This window comes from Schistocerca gregaria, chromosome 4 (genome assembly GCF_023897955.1).
Source record: "Schistocerca gregaria isolate iqSchGreg1 chromosome 4, iqSchGreg1.2, whole genome shotgun sequence".
Lineage (NCBI taxonomy): Eukaryota > Metazoa > Arthropoda > Insecta > Orthoptera > Acrididae > Schistocerca > Schistocerca gregaria.
In genome coordinates this window covers 751,031,106-751,053,711 of record NC_064923.1, presented here as the reverse complement: position 1 = coordinate 751,053,711, position 22,606 = coordinate 751,031,106, and the positions used below count along the sequence as shown (strand labels likewise).

The following is a 22,606-nucleotide window of genomic DNA, read 5'->3' as shown; positions in this document are numbered from 1 at the left end:
TGGGATTGACGGAGGACATCGAAAGGGTGTAAAAAAGGGCAACTCGTTTTGTATTATCGCGTAATAGGGGAGAGAGTGTGGCAGATATGATACGCGAGTTGGGATGGAAGTCATTAAAGCAAAGACGTTTTTCGTCGCGGCGAGATCTATTTACGAAATTACAGTCACCAACTTTCTCTTCCGAATGCGAAAATATTTTGTTGACCCCAACCTACATAGGTACGAATGATCATAAAAATAAAATGAGAGAAATCGGAGCTCGAACAGAAAGGTTTAGGTGTCCGTTTTTCCCGCGCGTTGTTCGGGAGTGGAATGGTAGAGAGATAGTATGATTGTGCTTCGATGAACCCTTTGCCAAGCACTTAAATGTGAATTGCAGAGTAATCATGTAGATGTAGATGTTGATGCAGATGTACAGTAGCTTCACATCTTTGTAAAAATAAAGTTGTAACAAAACGTCAGTTAGGTTTCCAAATGGGTTTTTCAACGGAAAATGCTATATATACTTTCACTAATGAAGTATTAAATGCTCTGAGTAACCGGAAGTCACCCGTTGAGATTTTATGTGATCTCTCAAAAGCTTTTGATTGTGTAAATCATGGAATACTTCTAGATAAACTCAAGTACTGTGATATGAATGGGACAGTGCTCAAATGGTTTAAATCATACCTAACTGGAAGAGTGCAGAAAGTTGAAATAAGCAGTTCACATAATATGCAAAAAAACTGGTGATTTCTCGAACTGGGGAACAACCAAGAATGGCGTGAAGCAAAGTTCGGTCCTGGGTCCTCTGCTGTTCTTAATATATACAATACTGGCCATTAAAATTGCTACACCACGAAGATGACGTGCTACAGACTTGAAATTTAACCGACAGGAAGAAGATGCTGTGATATGCAAATGATTAGCTTTTTAGACCATTCACACAAGGTTGGCGCCGGTGGCGACACCTACAACGTGCTGACATGAGGTAAGTTTCCAACCGATTTCTCATACACAAACAGCAATTGCCGGCGTTGCTTGGTGAAACGTTGTTGTGATGCCTCGTGTAAGGAGGAGAAATGCGTACCATCACGTTTCCGACTTTGATAAAGGTCGGATTGTAGCCTATCGCAATAGCGGTTTATCGTATCGCGACATTGCTGCTCGCGTTGATCGAGATCCAATGACTGTTTGCAGAATATGGAATCGGTGGGTTCAGGAAGGCAATATGGTACGCCGTGCTGGATCCCAACGGCCTCGTATCACTAGCAGTCGAGATGACAGGCATCTTATCCGCATGGCTGTAACGGATCGTGCAGCCACGTCTTGATCCCTGAGTCAACAGATGGGGAAGTTTGCAAGACAACAACCATCTGCACGAATAGTTCGACGACGTTTTCAGCACCGTGGACTATCAGCTCGAAGACCTTGGCTGGGGTTACCCTTGACGCTGCATCACAGACAGGAGCGCCTGCGATGGTGTACTCAACGACGAACCTGGGTGGACGAATGGCAAAACGTCCTTTTTTCGGAGGAATCCAAGTCTTGTTTACAGCATCGTGATGGTCGCATCCGTGTTTGGCGACATCGCGGTGAATGCACATTGGAAGCGTGTATTCGTCATGGCCATACTGGCGTATCACCTGGCGTGATGGTATGGGATGCCATTGGTTACACGTCTTGGTCACCTCTTGTTCGCATTGATAGCACTTTGAACAGTGGATGTTACATTTCAGATGTGTTACGACCCGTGGTTCTACCCTTCTTTCGATCCCTACGAAACCATACATTTCAACAGGATAATGCACGATCACATGTTTCTGGTCCTGCAGGGGCCTTTGTGGATACAGAAAATGTTCGACTGTCGCCCTGGCCAGCACATTCGCCAGATCTTACGCCAATTGAAAACCTCTGGTGTATGGTGGCCGAGCAACTGGCTCGTCACAATACGCCAGTCGCTACTCTTGATGAACTGTGGTATCGTGGTGAAGTTGCATGGGCAGCTCTACCTGTACACGCCATCCAACCTGTTTGACTCAATGCCCAGGCGAATCAAGGCCGTTAGTACGGCCAGAGGTGGTTCTTCTGGGTACTGATTTCTCAGGAACTATGCACCCAAATTGCGTGAAAATGTAATCACATGTCAGTTCTAGTATAATATATTTGTCCAATGAATACCCGTTTATCATCTGCATTTCTTCTTGGTGTAGCAATTTTAATGGCCAGTAGTGTATTAATGACTTGCTGTTCTATATTCACGAAGATGCTAGGCTGGTACTTTTTGCCGCTGATATACCCAACAGACAAGAATTAACTGATGTAATTGTAAACGATGTTTTTCAGAAAATCATTAAGTGGTTCTCTGAAAATGTGCTCTCATTAAACTTTGGCAGAACACAGTATATTCAGTTCCACACAGTAAATGGAATGACACCATTAATAAATATAGACCTCGATCTGAAATCGGTAGCTAAGGTAGAATACTCAAAATTCCTAGATGTATGCATTGATGAGGGGTATAACTGGAAAACACACACTGAGGATCTGCTAAAACGTTTAACTTCAGATACTTATGCTCTTAGGATCATTGCAAATTTTGGCGATATACATCTGAGTAAATTAGCTTTCCACGCCTATTTTCATTCTCTGCTTTCGTATGGCAGCATATTCTGGGGTAACTCATCATTGAGTAAAAGAGTGTTTATTGCACAAAAGCGTGTAGTCAGAATAATTGCTGGAGCTCATCCAAGATCACCCTGCAGACACTTATTTAAAGAGCTAGAGATCTTCAGTGTAGCCTCACAACATATATATTCACTTATGAAATTTGTTATTAACAATCCGAACGAATTCAGAAGTAATAGCAGTGTACATGGCTACAACACTAGGAGAAAGGATGATCTTCACTATTCAAGGTTAAATCTAACTTTGGCTCAGAAGGAGGTAAATTATGCTGCCACAAAAGTCTTTGGTCACTTACCTAATAGCGTCAAAAGTCTGACAAATAGTCGTATAGCATTTAAAAGGAAATTAAAAGAATTTCTTTGTGGCCCCTCCTTCTACTCATTCGATGAATTTTTGATATAGTAAGTGGGTATCTTAGAAGAAAGTTTAAGGAAAGACAAACCTACGTTTCTAGCATTTGTAGACTTAGAGAAAGCTTTTGACAATGTTGACTGGAATACTCTCTTTCAAATCCTAAAGGTAGCAGGGGTAAAATACAGGGAGCGAAAGGCTATTTACAATTTGTACAGAAACCAGATGGCAGTTATAAGAGTAGAGGGCCATGAAAGGGAAGCAGTGGTTGGGAAGGGAGTGAGACAGGGTTGTAGCCTCTCCCCGATGTTATTCAATCTGTCTATTGAGCAAGCAGTAAAGAAAACAAAAGAAAAATTCGGAGTAGGCATTAAAATCCATGGAGAAGAAATAAAAACTTTGAGGTTCGCCGATGACATTGTAATTCTATCAGAGACAGCAAAGGACTTGGAAGAGCAGTTGAACGGAATGGACAATGTCTTGAAAGGAGGTTATAAGATGAACATCAACAAAAGCAAAACGAGGATAATGGAATGTAGTGGAATTGAGTCGGGTGATGCTGAGGGAATTAGATTAGGAAATGAGACACTTACAGTAGTAAAGGAGTTTTGCTATTTGGGGAGTAAAATAACTGATGATGGTCGAAGTAGAGAGGATATAAAATGTAGACTGGCAATGGCAAGGAAAGCGTTTCTGAAGAAGAGAAATTTGTTAACATCGAGTATAGATTTAAGTGTCAGGAAGTCGTTTCTGAAAGTATTTGTATGGAGTGTAGCCATGTATGGAAGTGAAACATGGACGATAAATAGTTTGGACAAGAAGAGAATAGAAGTTTTCGAAATGTGGTGCTACAGAAGAATGCTGAAGATTAGATGGGTGGCTCACATAACTAATGATGAAGCACAGAATAGAATTGGGGAGGAGTATGTGGCACAACTTGACAAAAAGAAGGGACCGGTTAGTAGGCCATGTTCTGAGGCATAAAGGGGTCACAAATTTAGCATTGGAGAGCAGCGTGGAGGATAAAAATCATAGTGGGAGACCAAGAGATGAATACGCTAAACAGATTCAGAAGGATGTGGGTTGCAGCAAGTACTGGGAGATGAAGAAGCTTGCACAGGATAGGGTAGCATGGAGAGCTGCATCAAACCACCCTCAGGACTGAAAACCACAACAACAACAAGTGGGTAATTTCCCCAACCCACACACAAAAAAATTAAGTGGCATGTAATATTTTGGGTAATGTAGTTTCTTAACCTGAAACGTTCCGCATCATTACGAAGTGTCGTATTCATGATCTATGGAACAAGTGCTAATCTAACCTACACTAATCTGTATCTGGGCACCTGCTCCACCCAACATCCTTAAAAATGTGTAGTATATTTTCCAATACTCCCACTTTTAAGTCAACCAGTAATTGTTTTCAAGGTGTATATGCCCCGGGACAACAGGGAAATCCAGGAGGAACCTGGGAATTTTTTAATCCGGGAGAAAACCGGGAAAAATCTGGGAATTTTTTTATAACTCCGGGAATTTTTCAGTGTCCTAGTTGTCAGTTAAATTTTTGTAATTTTGACTGGTAAGAACTGATACTCTAGTAAAGAATATTGCTGTTTCCCGCCACTGAGTAATAATAATACAACAATAGTACATAAACGAGAGACAAAAAAAATAAAACTTAAGCTGCAAAGAAAATGTGCCATTTACAACAACAAAATACGGTGCACTCACAGTCGTCAGCCATCAGCAAAAAGTCTCAAAGGCTTTACGACGAACACTATGCAGTACTGCTTCCGATGTGCGTGATGTCATAATTGTTTACATTGGTCCGTTTGAGCAGTCGCCAGCGGGCAGTTGAGTCGCGTATGAGCAGTACCTTCTTCCACTTGTGGCTACTTGAATCGTGGCTGTTTCCTCTTCGTTTCAACCTCTCAAGCCAAATGAAAAGGAAAAGGATTCCTGTGGTAAGGAGCTATCAAGTGAATTAAAATATATGCACAGAATTACGGAAGGCTTAAACGTGTTGTTTGTTTCAGTTTTCTGATTTTATTTCGTTTCCAAGTTTTTGGCTGTCAAGCGTTAAGCGCCTTGCACAACGATGAAGTTAATTTTGTTGGTTTTGCTAAAGAAATTTGGTTCTTTTCCGCTGAGGCAGTCAATTTATTTGAAACCAATTGTTTCATTCCACACTGTTGGCTAGTTTCAACTGTTCGCTGAGTTTCATGTGCACCTATTCATCTTCTGGCACGTAATAAAGAACCTAACATGAGATAATACATTACAAAATATACCGAAGACCACACTGGAAAGCTTAATATCAGGATGGGGTCTACTTCATTGTGAATCCGGACATACGAATGTGCACTTTAAGCCGTATTATGAATATTAGTATGGCTTACGAAATTCCGATACTCTTGGAATGGCCTCTGATGTTCTTTTTCTTTTATGACGTAATGTAAGTTACTGCTTTATACGTACGAACATAAGGGCTTCCCACGTTACCGTAGCTGCGCTAACGGCTGTTTTCTGCTGCTATCTCTGGCAACTGGTGAAAGGAATATACTGTATTTCTAACAGCTTGCGGGAAAATATTGCGAATAGTGGTTTGAAAAGTGTTTCTTTCAAAGCAATTTTCCTATTACGCGCGATGAAATATGTTACGTGTGTGACAATGCTGGATGAATTTCATAGATCACAGAGCGTTTGAATCACATTTAAAAACATAACCCTTTGAGGACCACCCACTTCAAGGAATTTCGAGCCCAGAAGACCAGACATTTACGTCATTATTTAAAATTTTACTGGCAGATATGTGTAATATATCTTAAGTGTATCACATACAAAAAACGACCAATATCATATGTGAAAGCTTAGCTTTTCTTGTAGCTACGCTATGTATATTAATTGTAATCATTAACTTTACCTACTTGTGTGTTCATGCTACTGAACAGTGATGTTGCTATTGGCTGATTGCATTACGTGTCCTAAGCTCTGAATATCTGCTGGCATCGGCTGATGAGATCGCGTGAAATGATATATGATTGGCTTACAAAAGCTCATCGCAATCTCGACATCATTACTTCGGAAAGTAACGTGTTGTGGAATTCGAATATATGATTCCGTAATACAAAAATATGCGGCTTACATGTTGCTGCGCATCAAAGGTGTTAACTGACAATATACTTTCCCTCGGAACTGTAAAACTTATCAGTTCTTTGAATGGTTCAATGTCACTTAAAGAGTAAGAGAAAAGCGAATGACCAGCAAGAACCCTAGCACTAAACCTTTACAACAGTGTAACTGCTTCAACTACAAACTACCTATACTTACATTAAGCGACATAATCAAAATAAAATTTACTCTCATTCCTGTAGATTAGCGTTGCAGCTCAACTCCAACAGTTTTCATGCGTTATAAACCACTAAATGGTTCAATAAAAAAAGCAAGACAAAGTTTTTAGTTCTTCAGTGATTAGTGTCGCTAATAAAGTGTACACACATCAGAAATATTTGTCTTGCTAGTGTTTAGCTGAAAGTGTAAAACGGGATTCTCAGAATCCACAGTTTTTTCCTTTACTTGTGATTTTGCGTTTGCAGTATGTTATTTTATAACTGTCTGTTCAAAATGGTTCAATTGGCTCTGAGCACTATGGGACTCAACTGCTGTGGTCATCAGTCCCCTAGAACTTAGAACTACTTAAACCTAACTAACCTAAGGACATCACACACATCCATGCCCGAGGCAGGATTCGAACCTGCGACCGTAGCAGTCGCACAGTTCCGGACTGCGCGCCTAGAACCACGAGACCACCGCGGCCGGCTAACTGTCTGTGAGAGCATTCAAAAAAAGGTTTTCATTGTCCACTGTAACAGCGTTTTTTCCTATGCAGTTTGATAAATATGAGTTAAACCATTTACAACGTGCAGTCCATTACTATTTTAAAAATGGTTCAAATGGCTCTGAGCACTATGGGACTTGACATCTGAGGTCAACAGTTCCCTAGAACTTAGAACTACTTAAATCTAACTAACCTAAGGACATCACACACATACATGCCAGAGGCAGTATTCGAACCTGCGACCGTAGCAGTCGCGCGGTTCCGGACGGAAGCGCCTAGAACCGCTCGGCCACATCGGTCAGCCCAACTGATACGACACAGATTCAGATTGAAATGTATAAGTGTTATATGACTCTGGGTGACCTCAGCGACTGTCTTATGAATTTTATGAAGAACACGATTTGCTGCTTCAGTCATGTTTAACAGGAATATGAACTTAAGGATGATGCGTTTCGGCAGCACGCTGTCATAAGGTGCTCATCCAGTAATAGTGGCCTCAGAGGCGCGACGTTTTCGTTCTTGTGTGTGACACGCTACAAAACATCGTACCTGGAAAGGACCCTCCTGGTCTGCTTTTTTTTCATTTATTTTCTAAGTTGGAAAAGAGTGCAACTAATCATCTCATCTGCACGCCATATACGAGAGTCACTCCAAAAGAAATGCACAATATTTTTTTAAATCCATCTTTTATTCTACATGTTAGAATGTTTTGCAGTGTGTAGATACATCCTTTAGGAACAATATATTCATCTCTCCACATAATTTCCATCCATCTCAACTGTCTTACGCCATCTTCGAAGCAGCGCCTGTATACACGCACGGTAAAATTCTGGACCAACCTGTTGGAGCCACTGTTTGGCAGCGTGCACAAGGGTGTCATCATCTTCAAACCTTGTTCCACCAAGAGAGTCTTTCAGTTTCCCAAAGATATGATAGTCACATGGAGCCAGGTCAGTACTGAAGGTGTGTGTTTCAGTGTTGTCCATCCGAGTTTTGTGATCACTTCCATGGTTTTTTGACTGACATGTGGCCGTGCATTGTCGTATAACAGTAAAACATCCTGCTTTTGCCGATGTGGTCGACACGTCACATATGCATCAGAATGTATGGTGGTTCCACTTGGCATGATATCCACAAGCAAGAGTCCTTCGAAATCGAAAAACACCGTAGCCATAACGCCATAAGGTGTGATTTTGAATCTTTTTTCTTGGGTGAATTTGCATGATGCCACTCCATTGATTGCCTCTTCGTCTCTGGTGGAAAATGATGGAGCCATGTTTCATCACCTGTCACAATTCTTCCAAGAAATTCATCTCCATCTTTCTCGTACTGTTCCAAAAGTTCGCTGCATACCGTTTTTCTTGTTTCTTTGCGAGCCACTGTCAACATCCTGGGAACGCACCTGGCACAAACCTTTTTTAACGCCAACACTTTCAGTATTCTGCAAAGACTTCCTTCCCCTGTCCCAACGTAGCGTGACAATTCTTTCACTGTGTTGCGCCTGTCAGCAGTCACCAATTCGTTAACACTCTGCACATTGTCTGGAGTGTGTGCAGTACGAGGCCTGCCGCTGCGAGGACAATCCTCAACATTGCCGTGCCTGCTTTCATCACGTAACCCGCTTGCCCACGGACTAACTGTACAGCGATCAACGGCATCTCCATACACCTTTTCCAACCTCTTGTGGATGTTTCCCACTGTCTCGTTTTCACAGCACAGGAATTCTATGACAGAACGTTGCTTCTGACGAACGTCAAGTGTAGCAGCCGCCCTGAAGACATGCTGTGACGGTGCCACTCACGGGAACAGGTTGATCTAAGTTTGAAAACAAGCGTGAAGGATGTATCTACACACTTTAAAACTTTCACACATGCAGAATGAAAACTGTATTTTTACAAAAAATAGTGTGCATTTCTTTTGGAGTGACCCTCGAACCTATTCAAAATATACTGTTGTAAACTGCATTTGCGTTTTATGACAAATTCAGTAACTCGTATCTGCAGTCACAACAGCTACCATTGCGTAACCACTACAATGCACAACGGGTAAACGGAGGAGCACGCTGTCGAAACGCGTCGTGCTGAATATTGCTATTTAACGTGACTGAAGTAGCAGATGATGAGGTTTATAAATAGATTTAGGTTTTCTGTGTTCCCCTAAATCAGTTCAAGGAAGGCCATAAGAAGCGCCCCTTCCTTTTTCAACTGAGGCAGATTTCCGGTTACGCTGTTGACGCCCCCGAAGCTCCCGTCTTTCCCGTCCTCCAGTACAGCCACGTGGTGCAGGGAGAGGTTGTGTCCCGGAAGCGCGGCAAGCGGCCGCTTCGTCTCAGGAACGCCGGGCGTCGCGACGCATGCTATTTAAGCGCCGCGACGCCCCTTCCGCTTCCCCGCGTCTCGCGTCTTCCACACATGCGGCGGGCGTCGCGGCGCGGCGCCTGCACATCTTTGCCGGCAGTGTTGCCACATGTCGCCCACCTATATCTGTGCCACCCAGATAGACCTTCGATTCAAACCACCTGATATGACGAACTCTTCAGTTCCTTGCACGGTGCTCCCGCCGCAACTGTCCAAAGGGGTGTGACGCTCAAAATGTAGGGCAATTGAATGAAACTAGAAACACTCGGTCACGGCGTACTTTGCACGTCATAAACAAAGTATTCTTTTTACATTTTTACCTATAATGAATATCGCTGCCGAAGGTCTATGTCTGTAAAAATAACGATTTTTTCCTTTTTTAATAAAATAATTTCAAATTCTAAAGGTGGCTGGAGTAAAATACAGGGAGCGAAAGGCTATTTACAATTTGTACAGAAACCAGATGGCAATTATAAGAGTTGAGGGGCATGAAAGGGAAGCAGTGGTTGGGAAGGGGGTGAGACAGGGTTGTAGCTTCTCCCCGATGTTATTCAATCTGTATATTGAGCAAGCAGTAAAGGAAACAAAAGAAAAATTCTAAGTAGGTATTAAAATCAATGGAGAAAAAATAAAAACTTTGAGGTTCGCCGATGACATTGTAATTCTGTCAGAGACAGCAAAGGACGTGGAAGAGCAGCTGAACGGAATCGACAGTGTTTTGAAATGAGGATATAAGATGAACATCAACAAAAGCAAAAGGAGGATAATGGAATGTAGTCGAATTGAGTCGGGTGATGCTGAGGGAATTAGATTAGGAAATGAGACACTTAAAGTAGCAAAGGAGTTTTGCTATTTGGGGAGTAAAATGACTGATGATGGTCGAAGTAGAGAAGATATAAAATGTAGACTGGCAATGGCAAGGAAAGCGTTTCTGAAGAAGAGAAATTTGTTAACATCGAGTATTGATTTAAGTCTCAGGAAGTCATTTCTGAAGGTATTTGTATGGAGTGTAGCCATGTATGGAAGTGAAACATGGATGATAAATAGTTTAGACAAGAAGAAAATAGAAGCTTTCGAAATGTGGTGCTACAGAAGAATGCTGAAGATTAGATGGGTAGATCACACAACTAATGAGGAGGTATTGATTAGAATTGGGGAGGAGTTTTTGGCACAAGTTGACAAGAAGAAGGAACCGGTTGGTAGGACATGTTCTGAGGCATCAAGAGATCACAAATTTAGTATTTGAGGACAGCGTGGAGGGTAAAAATCTTAGAGGGAGACCAAGAGATGAGTACACCAAGCAGATTCAGAAGGATGTAGACTGCGGTACGTACTGGGAGATGAAGAAGCTTGCTGAGGATAGGGTAGCATGGAGAGCTGCATCAAACCAGTCTCAGGACTGCAGACCACAACAACAAATAAAATAACATTTGCGGCTGCCAGTCACGGCGTTCCGGGAAACTATTCCCATTATTGAGTGAGTTTTTCGTTAACTGTGCAGCATTGGACGAGGTGTTAGACAAGGTTGTTGCCTTTCCCCACTGTTTGACGCATACCTTGAAGAGATTACTACGAAAGGCTTAGATGGGAAAGAGGAATATGTATTGGTGGGAGGAGAATAGAATGTATACGTTTTGTTGGTGACATGGTATTAGTGGTAGAAAGTGAGCAGACAAAGAATAACATGCTGAAAGATCAGAATTAAGCTTTTGTGGAATATGGGATAAAAGTAAACACAGCAAAAACAAAGAGTATGGTCATCAGTACAAGACGCAAACTGTACAATACTAAAATAGGACAATCTACCATTAGCCAAGTAAGTGCATTTAAATATCTTGGAAGCACAATAACTGAAGACTTGAGATGTCACCAGGAGGTGAAAACTCGAATTGCCATACCGAAGGAGGCATTCAACAGAAAGAGGTCTAAGGAAAAGGATTTGCAAATGTTTTGTCTGGAGTGTGGCCCTGTATGGGGCAGAAACATGGACGCTGAGACGAGAGGGTGAAAAAAGGTTAGAAGCATTTGAGATGTGGGTGTGGGGGAGAATGGAGAGAATAAGCTGGACTGAAAGAGTGAGTAATGAAAGGGTATTGAAAAGGGTTTGTTGAGAGAAGATGTCTGCTGAAGGTTGTAAGAGAAAGGAAATAGAACTGGTTGGGACATTCATTGAGAAGGGAGTGCTTGATAGTAGATGCTTTGGAAGGATTGGTTCAAAAATGGTTCAAATGACTCTGAGCACTATGGGACTTAACATCTGAAGACATCAGTCCGCTAGAACCTAGAACTACTTAAACATAACTAACCTAAGGACATCACACACATCCATGCCCGAAGCAGGATTCGAATCTGTCACCGTAGCGATCGCGTGGTTCCAGACTGAAGCGCCTAGAACCGCTCGGCCATTGAAGGATTAATTTTTGTGGGGGCCGGCCGCGGTGGTCTCGCGGTTCTAGGCGCGCAGTCCGGAACCATGCCACTGCTAAGGTCGCAGGTTCGAATCCTGCCTGCGGCATGGATGTGTGTGACGTCCTTGGGTTAGTAATATTTAAGTAGTTCTAAGTTCTAGGGGACTGATGACCTCAGATGTTAAGTCCCATAGTGCTCAGAGCCATTTGAACCATTTTTAAAATAGTAATGGACTGCACGTTGTAAATGGTTTAACTCATATTTGTCAAACTGCATAGGAAAAAACGCTGTTACAGTGGACAATGAAAACCTTTTTTTGAATGCTCTCACAGACAGTTAGCCGGCCTCGGTGGTCTCGCGGTTCTAGGCGCTACAGTCTGGAACCGCGCGACCGCTACGGTCGCAGGTTCGAATCCTGCCTCGGGCATGGATGTGTGTGATGTCCTTAGGTTAATTAGGCTTACGTAGTTATAAGTTCTTGGGGGCTGATGACCACAGCAGTTGAGTCCCATAGCGCTCAGAGCCATTTCAACCATTTTTTTTTTTTTTTGTCTGAGAAGACTGAGAGGAAGAAGGAGATACAAGATGATTGACGACATAAAGGGAAGAGGAAATTATGCAAACCTGAAGACGATGGCAGAAGACCGGACAGCCTGGAGAACTACTATGTGGAAACCTGCCTTTTGGCAGAACACTGATGATGATGATTTGCCTTTTTTAGGAGTTATGTTACCGATGTGTGAGCTGCTGCGTTAATTCTGATAACTTTACAGTGATGTAAACACGCGCCATTTTCACGCCTTCGCCATGACAATGACGTTCGAAACGCGTAAACGTTACTGTTTTTTTGCACTGTAAATAGGTTGATCAGCCGACATTTTAACACTGACTGCAACAAATACGACCTCGTATCCATTGCGGATAAAACCAAACGCGCAGTTTTGTAACTAATGATATATCTTCCCCTTTAGATAGTTCGGAATTTGGAAGTAACTTTTACTTACGAATTTTTTGTTTTCCTCAGATACATCACTTTATAGTTCGCAGTACCAATTACAAAACAGAAACAAATATTCACCAAGATATGATGCATACTCTCCACAGAAATATGATATTACTCACTGTCAATGTAATCTAGTCCGACCCTGGTAGCTGAGTGGTCAGCGCGACGGAAAGTCATACCTAACGGCCCGGGTTTGATTCTCGGCTGTGTCGGAGAATTTCTCCGCTCAGGGACTGGGTGTTGTGTTGTCCTTACCACTATTATTTCATCCTCATTGACACGCAAGTCACCGAAGTGGCGTCAACTCGAAAGACATGCACCACGCGAACGGTCTACCCGACGGGAGGCCCTAGCCACACGGCATTTACATCATCATCATCATCATCATCATTTAAGACTGATAATGCCTTTCAGCGTTGAGTCTGGAGCATAGCCCCCTTCTAAAATTCCTCCATGATCCCCTATTCAGTGCTAACGTTGGTGCCTCTTCTGATGTTAAACCTATTACTTCAAAATCATTCTTAACCGAATCCAGCTACCTTCTCCTTGGTCTGCCCCGACTCCTCCTACCCTCTACTGCTGAACCCATGAGTCTCTTTGGTAACCTTGCTTCTCCCATGCGTGTAACATGACCCCACCATCTAAGCCTGTTCATCCTGACTGCTACATCTATAGAGTTCATTCCCAGTTTTTCTTTGATTTCCTCATTGTGGACACCCTCCTGCCATTGTTCCCATATACTAGTACATGCAATAATCCTAGCTACTTTCATATCCAGAACCTCAACCTTGTTGATAAGGTAACCTGAATCCACCCACCTTTCGCTCCCATACAACAAAGTTGGTCGAAAGATTGAACGGTGCACAGATAACTTAGTCTTGGTACTGACTTCCTTCTTGCAGAAGAGAGTAGATCGTAGCTGAGCGCTCACTGCATTAGCTTTGCTACACCTCGCTTCCAGTTGTTTCACTATGTTGCCATCCTGTGAGAATATGCATCCTAAGTACTTGAAACTGTCCACCTGTTCTAACTTTGTTCCTCCTATTTGGCACTCAATCCGTTTATATTTCTTTCCCCACTGACATTACTTTCGTTTTGGAGATGCTAATCTTCATACCATAGTCCTTACATTTCTGATCTAGCTCTGAAATATTACTTTGCAAACTTTCAATCGAATCTGCCATCATAACTAAGTCGTCCGCATATGCAAGGCTGCTTATGTTGTGTTCACATATCTTTATCTCACCCAGCCAGCCTATTGTTTTCAACATATGATCCATAAATAATATGAACAACAGTGGAGACAGGTTGCAGCCTTGTCTTACACCTGAAACTACTCTGAACCATGAACTCAATTTACCGTCAACTCTAACTGCTGCCTGACTATCCATGTAAAGACCTTTATTTGCTTGCAAAGTTTGCCTCCTATTCCATAATCTCGTAGAACAGACAATAACTTCCTCCTAGGACCCCGGTCATATGCCTTTTCTAGATATATAAAGCATAGATACAATTCCCTGTTCCACTCATAACACTTCTCCATTATTTGCAGTAAGCTAAAGATCTGGTCCTGACAACCTCTAAGAGGCCTAAACCCACACTGATTTTCATCCATTTGGTCCTCAACTAATACTCGCACTTTCCTTTCAACAATACCTGAGAAGATTTTACCCACAACGCTGCTTAAAGAGATACCTCTGTAGTTGTTACAATCTTTCCTGTTTCCATGTTTAAAGATTGGTGTGATTACTGCTTTTGTCCAGTCTGATGGAACCTGTCCCGACTCCCATGCCATTTCAATTATCCTGTATAGCCATTTAAGGCCTGACATTCCACTGTATTTGATGAGTTCCGACTTAATTTCATCCACCCCAGCTGCTTTATTGCGCTGCAGTCTATTGACCATTTTCTCCACTTCCTCAAATGTGATCCTATTTCCATCATCATTGCTATCCCATTCTACCTCAAAATCTGAAACATTACTGATCGTATTTTCACCTACATTGAGCAACTCTTCGAAATATTCCATCCACCTGCCCAAGGCATCCACATGATTCACCAGCAGTTTTCCTGACCTGTCCAAAATACTTGTCATTTCTTTCTTACCTCCCTTTCGAAGACTGCTAATTACACTCCAGAATGGTTTGCCAGCAGCTTGACCAATGTCTCCAACCTGTTTTCAAAGTCTTCCCAAGATTTCTTCTTGGATGCTGCTATTATCTGTTTGGCTTTGTTTCTTTCTTCAACATCACTGAGTGCCTCATAAAAACTATCCATCTTATCTTGATCTGCCCCTTCACAATGCAAATATACTGACACAATCCTAATTTTCTTGCTAGACACTGTCAAATCTATCCACATCAGTCGTTCGTTTACATACCTTACTGCAACTACGCTGGGTTCCATTTCTTTCCTGATGTAAAGCCCTACACCCCATTGTGCTATTCCTGCTTTGACTCCTGACAGGTAGACCTTGTATTCTCCCACTTCCTCTTCTTTCTCACCCCTTACCCGAATGTCACTAACAGCTAAAACGTCCAGCCCCATCTTACTTGCAGCCTCTGCCAGGTCTACCTTCTTCCCAGAGTAGCCGCCATTGATATTAATAGCTCCCCATCTCATTACCATTTGTTTGCCAAGTCGTATCTTAGGAGTCCCTGGTTTGTCAGTTAGAGATGGGACTCCGTCACCTCCAAAGGTCCGAGGCATTTTGCTCTGATTGTTGCCAGCATCATATTTAAAGTATCGGGGAAGCAGGTTGCTAGCCTTACTTGCCCCGAGTCCCATTGGGTTTTACCCCTAACGGTTGAGGGACTAACCGGTGGATTTGGTAGTCTTTGCCGTATGAGCACAAAGGTGACCACGACTCAGAATATGTCCGAGATGCCCAGCCTTATTCCAAAGTAACTGGTATCCCGACTGTCGGGACCACTTACTTGGCCACTCATACGTTGCCCGTGGTTCATGAACTCGGACATGACTTCAGGAACCCACACCATGAACCATTTACATTTACAATGTAATTTACAGAATGTCACAGGAACAGTGGTTAGTATTCGGTGATATGTCATCAAAGATCATTCGAAGTAAAAACATGTAGTAAACGTGAATTCCTAAATGCATATCGTAGGAGCTGAGAGCACTACTTCATCTTCGATACTGTGAAACAAATGTTTTCTGCTGCATGCCCTTTGCTTTCCATATTTTTGAAGAAGTCACTATGGACCAAAACAGTGAAAAAAAATCCGGTAAATACGGCCTCTAAAGAGCACACGTTAAGAACTATGAGCATTTGTTAATTTTTTTCCTCGCTTCTGTAAAACAGATCTCTTGTACTCATCAAGTGCTTTTAGCTCTTAAAAAAAGCATTTTAGAGACCATGATCACCAGACTCTGTTTCTTCGAATGATCCCTTAATGTTGACCATCCTCCCTGGGACGTCCTATATAAGTTGGTTTTAGTGCTCAGGGCGTTTTTCGTATCAAATCTGAACACCACGTACCTGATGGACTCTCATCGAAAATGTAGCAGTGGACTATATATTTTGCTGTGTACTAACATAGGTTGAATCACTGCCTTGTATCTCAAAGGTCATCATAACAGATTTGTTTGAAACTGAGTCAAAAATGTTCATCAAATTTATGAATCCCAAACATAGAGATAATCCACAGACTACTCTGTTCTGTAAGTTCTTTCGCGACTCGCAAATGGCATATTTGTGCTGCGTCAAGTTCTTAAACTATCTTGTTCCTCTGTCTGAAATAATTTTATGAACGCGAGCGGTGATACTTTTAGCGAGTATTCGACATATTGTGAACAGGAATCTGATATGTTTATAGTTTTTACTTTCCGTCTGTCTCCCTTTTCGCGAACGCAGATAATTGACCGTATGATTTTATGTTGTATTCGGATACGACTCGCTATGACTTTCTATAGAAAACGAGATTGTGGGTGGAAATAAATGTAACCAGTGAAATGCAACAAATACTTTATGTATAAAATTCATATCCTTCTACTACAACGTCGTCACTGATGACGCTGGCCATTCTTTCCAGTTCTACCTTTTTGTATGTCGATCAGACAACTTTATCACAAATGCGGCAGTACACGGCTTGATCTCCTACTATCGTGAAACGTTTAACAGATAATCAAAAGCATGCGTCAAAACAAACATGCGCTCAACTTCAAAATGCATGACACCCAATATAAGCATAACTTATCGTTACATATTATGTCAACATACTGGAAAAGCGGTTAGTGTGTTATCTCTACTTTTTCTACGCAGTGACTTAAATGAACACTATTGTCACATATTACAATACACCCATGAGCATATGTGCAACATTATGTCGAAACATGTTAAATTTTGTAATACTCACAAACCACATTGTCGTTTTACCACTTCCGTAAGTCCTGTATTAGTTACTGCAGATTACCTACATTAACACGTCTGTTTGATGACATCTTGTGTACTCCAGAACTCCTCCTTGGAATTTTTGTTATGTTCTTATATATCCATAATATTCTGAAAACAACTAAGTATGTACGGCTTATAATACAGTAAATTACGATAAGAAAACAAGCAGCTAGCAAGCTGGAATATGTAGTTTCAGCATAACTAATTATCTTACATGTGTTAATAATCTTTTGGCTGTTTCTCAAACATAAATCAATTACCTGCCGCCCGTATTGCTTCCAGTTTCGTTTTATGACGAAAATTCCGTTTATCAACGCTCTGTGATACAAAAATACTGTAACAGTTTTCCACAGTTACTGTCCTTGTATATTAGGTTAATATTATGAACCATTCGTCTTTAATAACTTTAGTTCAAAGTTCTTTATTATCGCCTGAATAGCATCGAGCGATCGGCTACTGCTCCAGAGACACTCTTTCTGTTTTAGTGCGCCAACGAGAATACATATTATTACTTTTTCTTTGCCTTCGGTTCGTGGACCATGCATATTTCTTTTCACTGCATTACGCCGTTCGATAAAAACTGCTAACATTTGATACTGACAAAATCTTACGCAATATTTTACAATGTTTTACTTCTGTTACTATCGTGGTTACTATAGTACTGAGTTGGTAATAAGTGCTTAGCGTTTTTCCGTAGTTAATAAACGCAACAGATACACATAACAGAGACTTAAGTCATCAGTATTATATTCCCCTTCACTACTTACAACAGTTTGTCAACGCTGGGGTACCTTTTCGATTTCGCGCCTATAGAAATCGCGTGGTTTTGAGGCGAAGAATTCGTCGAACCATGTTCGGAGCCATTTATTTTCATCCGGAAAGGACGTTCCTTGAAGGTTGTTTGATAAAGGTGAATATCTGGGGCGCAAGAACAGGTAAATAAGGTGGATGCGGAATGACTTCCCAACCCATCTCCTGTGTTGTATTGCTTGCCAGTCTAGCAGAATGCGGGCAGGCGTTATCTTGAAGTAGCGTCTCTTCGAGCAGTCTTTCTGGTCGTTGTACTTGGATCGTGTCTGCAAGACGTCTCATTTGCTTACAGTAAATGTCAGCAGTGATGATTACATCCCGGTTGACGCAATTCGCAGTACACCACAGCGTCGCTCTTCCATCAGATACGCAACATTACCTTCTGTGGATGCGCACAGGTCGTTGTACAAAGAATTGCTGCTTTGTTTGGGCTCAAACATTCCTTTTTTCCTTATATTAGCATAAAGACACAGTTTCTAAAAAAAAATGGTTCAAATGGCTCTGAGCACTATGGGACTTAACATCTATAGTCATCAGTCCCCTAGAACTTAGAACTACTTAAACCTAACTAACCTAAGGACATCACACAACACCCAGTCATCACGAGGCAGAGAAAATCCCTGACCCCGCCGGGAATCGATCCTGGGAACCCGGGCGTGACACACTTTCTCTTCACCGGTAACGATGCAGGATAGGGACCTTCGGTGTTATTCACCACCCAATTAATGATGAGTAAGCAGAGATGAGTACCCGTTATTTTGGCTTAGAGCACACACGATTTTTGAACCTTCCCCACTGCATACAAATTTCGCACTATGCTGGGATGATAACAATCACATTTCATCACATTTGCCAGTTATTAAGTGCACTACCGTGCATCATTGTGGTTTAATGAGTATAAACAATTTTCTTCACATTCCGACGGTCTTCCTGGAGGTAGAGAGTCACTAATGTCAAAACGATCTGCCTTAAAACGAGCAGACGATTTTCTTAGCGTGTTGTGTCCAGTGGCATTATCTTCATACACGCTGCAAGTGTTTCTGGCTGCCTCACCTGCTGTCATCCCTCTCTTGAACAGAAGAATGTATCGAAAATTTTCCGATTTATCCTTTTGGCATTCCGTTTTTTAGCGTCCGCAAATCCGCTCGTATCTCCAAATGACAAAATGACAGTACGTAAACTCAAGTAGTAACAGTGAACGACGAATAAAAATGTCAATCGACAAATAAACCCATTGAAAAGGAATACTAAAGCGCAAAACAAAAACGCTACGAACTTAATGCACCGAGTTAATAGAATCGGAGAAAGATCTCTGACAGCTAACACAGTGTTGCCAACTTTCAACTGCGAGCGCTACTGGCTGCAGGCAAAAACAATAGTCGTTACGCAGCTTCCCCAACAATGAGACGTTGCCATAGAAACGTAAGATAAATCGCGTTAGTGATTGACTGAGGCAACGCGCGCGTGGCAGTCGCGCAATGGCCACTGCAGCTGTCACGAAGCTTTTTATGCCGTCTCTACTACAGGTGTTGATGTTGAAGAAGAAAAATCGAAAGTAGCTATCTCACTGAGAAAAAAGATAAAGCCGTACAACTCTTGGGGAGTTGTACAGCCACCCGACAGGAAGGGCTGTCTTCTTTAGGGTTTGTGGTGATGTGTGAGTTTTGAATCACATGTGTTGGCATCCATTGTGCGGTGAATATGATTAGTGTGTGTAGATTTTTAACGTCAAATTTGCGTTGTCGTTGTCGTCGTCGACAACGTCGATGACGATGATGATGATGATGTTACAGTGTAGGGAAAAGATGAAGGAATGAAGATTGGAGTTAAACATTTTCTCGATGATGACTCCGTAGAAACATAGGGAAATCTGAGACTGGCGAAGACAATCGCTCGTGCCCGTCTAAAGGGTATTAGCCTTAAGCGATGAGAGAAACCACGGAAATTCTAAATCTGCAAGTCCAGATGGGTTTCAACCGTTGTCGACCCGAACGTGAGTCAATTGTCTTGCCTCTGGCCACTTCCTCGGAGTGGAAAAGTTAAACGAGGTTCCGGTTCATCATCTGCTCCTCTCGAATAGCACCACGTGTGCAGCCAAGTTTCAAGTCTCCATTCGACGGACGAATCACCATCACTAATATCACGTATATTTACTCAGTGGGGCAATACGGAAAAGTTTGGATCCTTACCCTGGACATCTGCGCAGTCTCACAGCCAGGAACTGTACGCCTTCACCTCTTATCACTTCCCTGGTCAAATCTGGATCCTTGAAAATTTATGCCACCTCCAGGATCCCAATCGGCTAACTCGGAATTGAGCGCAACCGTACCGGATTGTATGGTTCAAATGGCTCTAAGCACTATGGGACTTAACATCTGAGGTCATAAGTCCCCTAGACTTAGAACTACTTAAACCTAACTAACCTAAGGACATCACACACATCCATGCCCTAGACATGATTCGAACCTGCGACCGTAGCAGCGGCGCGGTTCCGGACTGAAGCGTCTAGATCCGCTCGGCCACAGCGGCCGGCTGTACCGGATTGCACTAGCGGTCTCGGCTACACTGGGTCTAAGTTCAAAGAAAAGCATTTTATAAAGTACGATAGTTGATCCTTCTACTACGAGTTTGAGTACGAAAATTCCGGATGTGAAGAAGTGAGTAATGTGTTTTAGGCCATCTCTATGGTGCACAGAACAATGCCGACGTCATGTCTCAGAAGTTCATAAAGCCATCCATCGTAAGTTAGGCACCTGATTCTTTCAAGAAGAAGCGCTTTGGGACTTCGTTTGAAAAAGATATCATCTGGTGATAGGAAAACATCTTTTTTAGATTTGGGTCGAATGGATAGCCAAACGTAGAGTTGCAGATTTGTTATGGACATACTAAAAAGACTTTCTGTATTCCACTGATACATGAAATGAAGAAACACTACTGCTAGATGATGATAGCGGAACGTTGGGCTACAATCCATAGTTCCGAATGACCTAGTGAAAGTTTGTGCTGCTCTTCATGCGATGCGAGAGGATTTACCAGAAAGGGTGTTCCCTTCCGTTACTTTTCCCCAGTTGACAAATGAGTAGCTGCTATGGTGGAGCATATCTCTACATATTCTCGGGAGGACCTGACTCTGCATCCAGCCACGGCGGTGTCCACCCCTCGTTCCTGTCCTTGCCCGTCTTAGTTAAAGCTGCGTCTCCAACGACCTCAATGTCAACATGACGTTCTACTCTAACCGTGCCCATTGTCGTCGTATGTTCTGTAAATACAGTGCAGCTGTGTAGTGTATTTATCAACTGTTAACTTCCGTGCATGTTATATACACTTGGAGAAAGGTCTTCGTCTCTTGCAATCATATTATTGTGGCGCTTCAAATGTGAAATTGGAAATCATGATGACGATGATGATGAATTGATGATATGTGGATGAACATATTGCCTTAGAGACATACAGTAACTGATTATTTCTGTCACAGTTGACTATCAGTGTTTCCTGACTAAGAGGCCACCTTTGGTCCTAAAGATCGAAAACCCATTGTAAGAGGTCCATGATTAAACAGTTTGTTGCTAGCGCACTCGAGCTGATGTAATTTCGATGTATTGCTCACGCGCAGCCTGCGATATGTAAGCTAGAAGAGAATCTGAGACCAAAGAGCAGTGTTGACTGCTGTAGGAACTGTGTGGCAGTAGGAGTAAGTTGTTGCTTGCGAGCAGTCGTGTCTGGTGTATCGTGTTGGCTGGGCCGGTCGTGTGCAGCGATGGCGGAGCCTGAGCGTTGTAGGATAAGGTAAAAGCAGCCTCGCGCATATGTGGTATTGTTACATCAACTCCATGTAAATGTTTTTAAAAAATCTGTTAATAATAATCTTTCTCATAAAAAGTAACTTTTGACATTTATCTCAATTTAAAGAATTTACTAATTTCTCCAATCCTTGGCAATCCCGATTATTGAAAAGAAAAGTCAGTTCCTTCCTTTTTTATAAGACAAATCTATCGGCCAGCATTGCACTTAGCTGCGCCAGGAAAATTTCTTATAGGAGCAGATATATACGCGTTATCCGGCGACCTAATTAAGGTAAGATTTTTCAGCTTATTCAGAATGATGTATCAGGGCCAGGACGCAGCATTGCTAACGTCCAAAGTTTACCAGGGTAAATTGACTGTCAATTATTGAAAGGTTATAGGTTTGTCACATTGTATTATATTTTCACTGTTGGGTAGTTACGCTAAATGAGAGTATTATTCACATTATTTTATTTTGTGGGGAGGGGAGTTTTTCGCGGCATTTTCACAACTCAAAGTTAAGCACAAAATCAAACAAAGACGAAGCAAAAATGCAACAAATACAGTTACGACAAAGAGCAATAAATTGCCGATGATCTGTGAAAGAAAAAGTGACAAATTAGTAAATGCGTTGCGCCAGATGCAAACTACTTTTAATATTAAGTAAATAAGAGCAGATATATAGCTGACCACTTCTCAGAAATTCACAAAAATACGATCCTGGCCGGTTGTCGCCAAGTGTAACCTCCCCACAAAAATAAAATAATATGAATAATACTCTCATTTAGCGTAACTACCCAACAGTGAAAATATAATACAATGTGACAAACCTATAACCTTTCAATAATTGACAGTCAATTTACCCTGGTAAACTTTGGACGTCAGCAATGCTGCGTCATGGCCCTGATACATCATTCTGAATAAACTAAAAAAATCTTACCTTAATTAGATGGCCGGATAACGCGTATATAT

General features: G+C 42.0%; 1 protein-coding gene across 1 annotated transcript in view; it reads left to right on the top strand.

Annotated features, from left to right (window-relative positions):
• Nucleotides 1–22,606, top strand: part of LOC126365893 (uncharacterized) — a 468,728-nt gene that overhangs the window by 251,471 nt on the left and 194,651 nt on the right. The window lies entirely within an intron of this gene.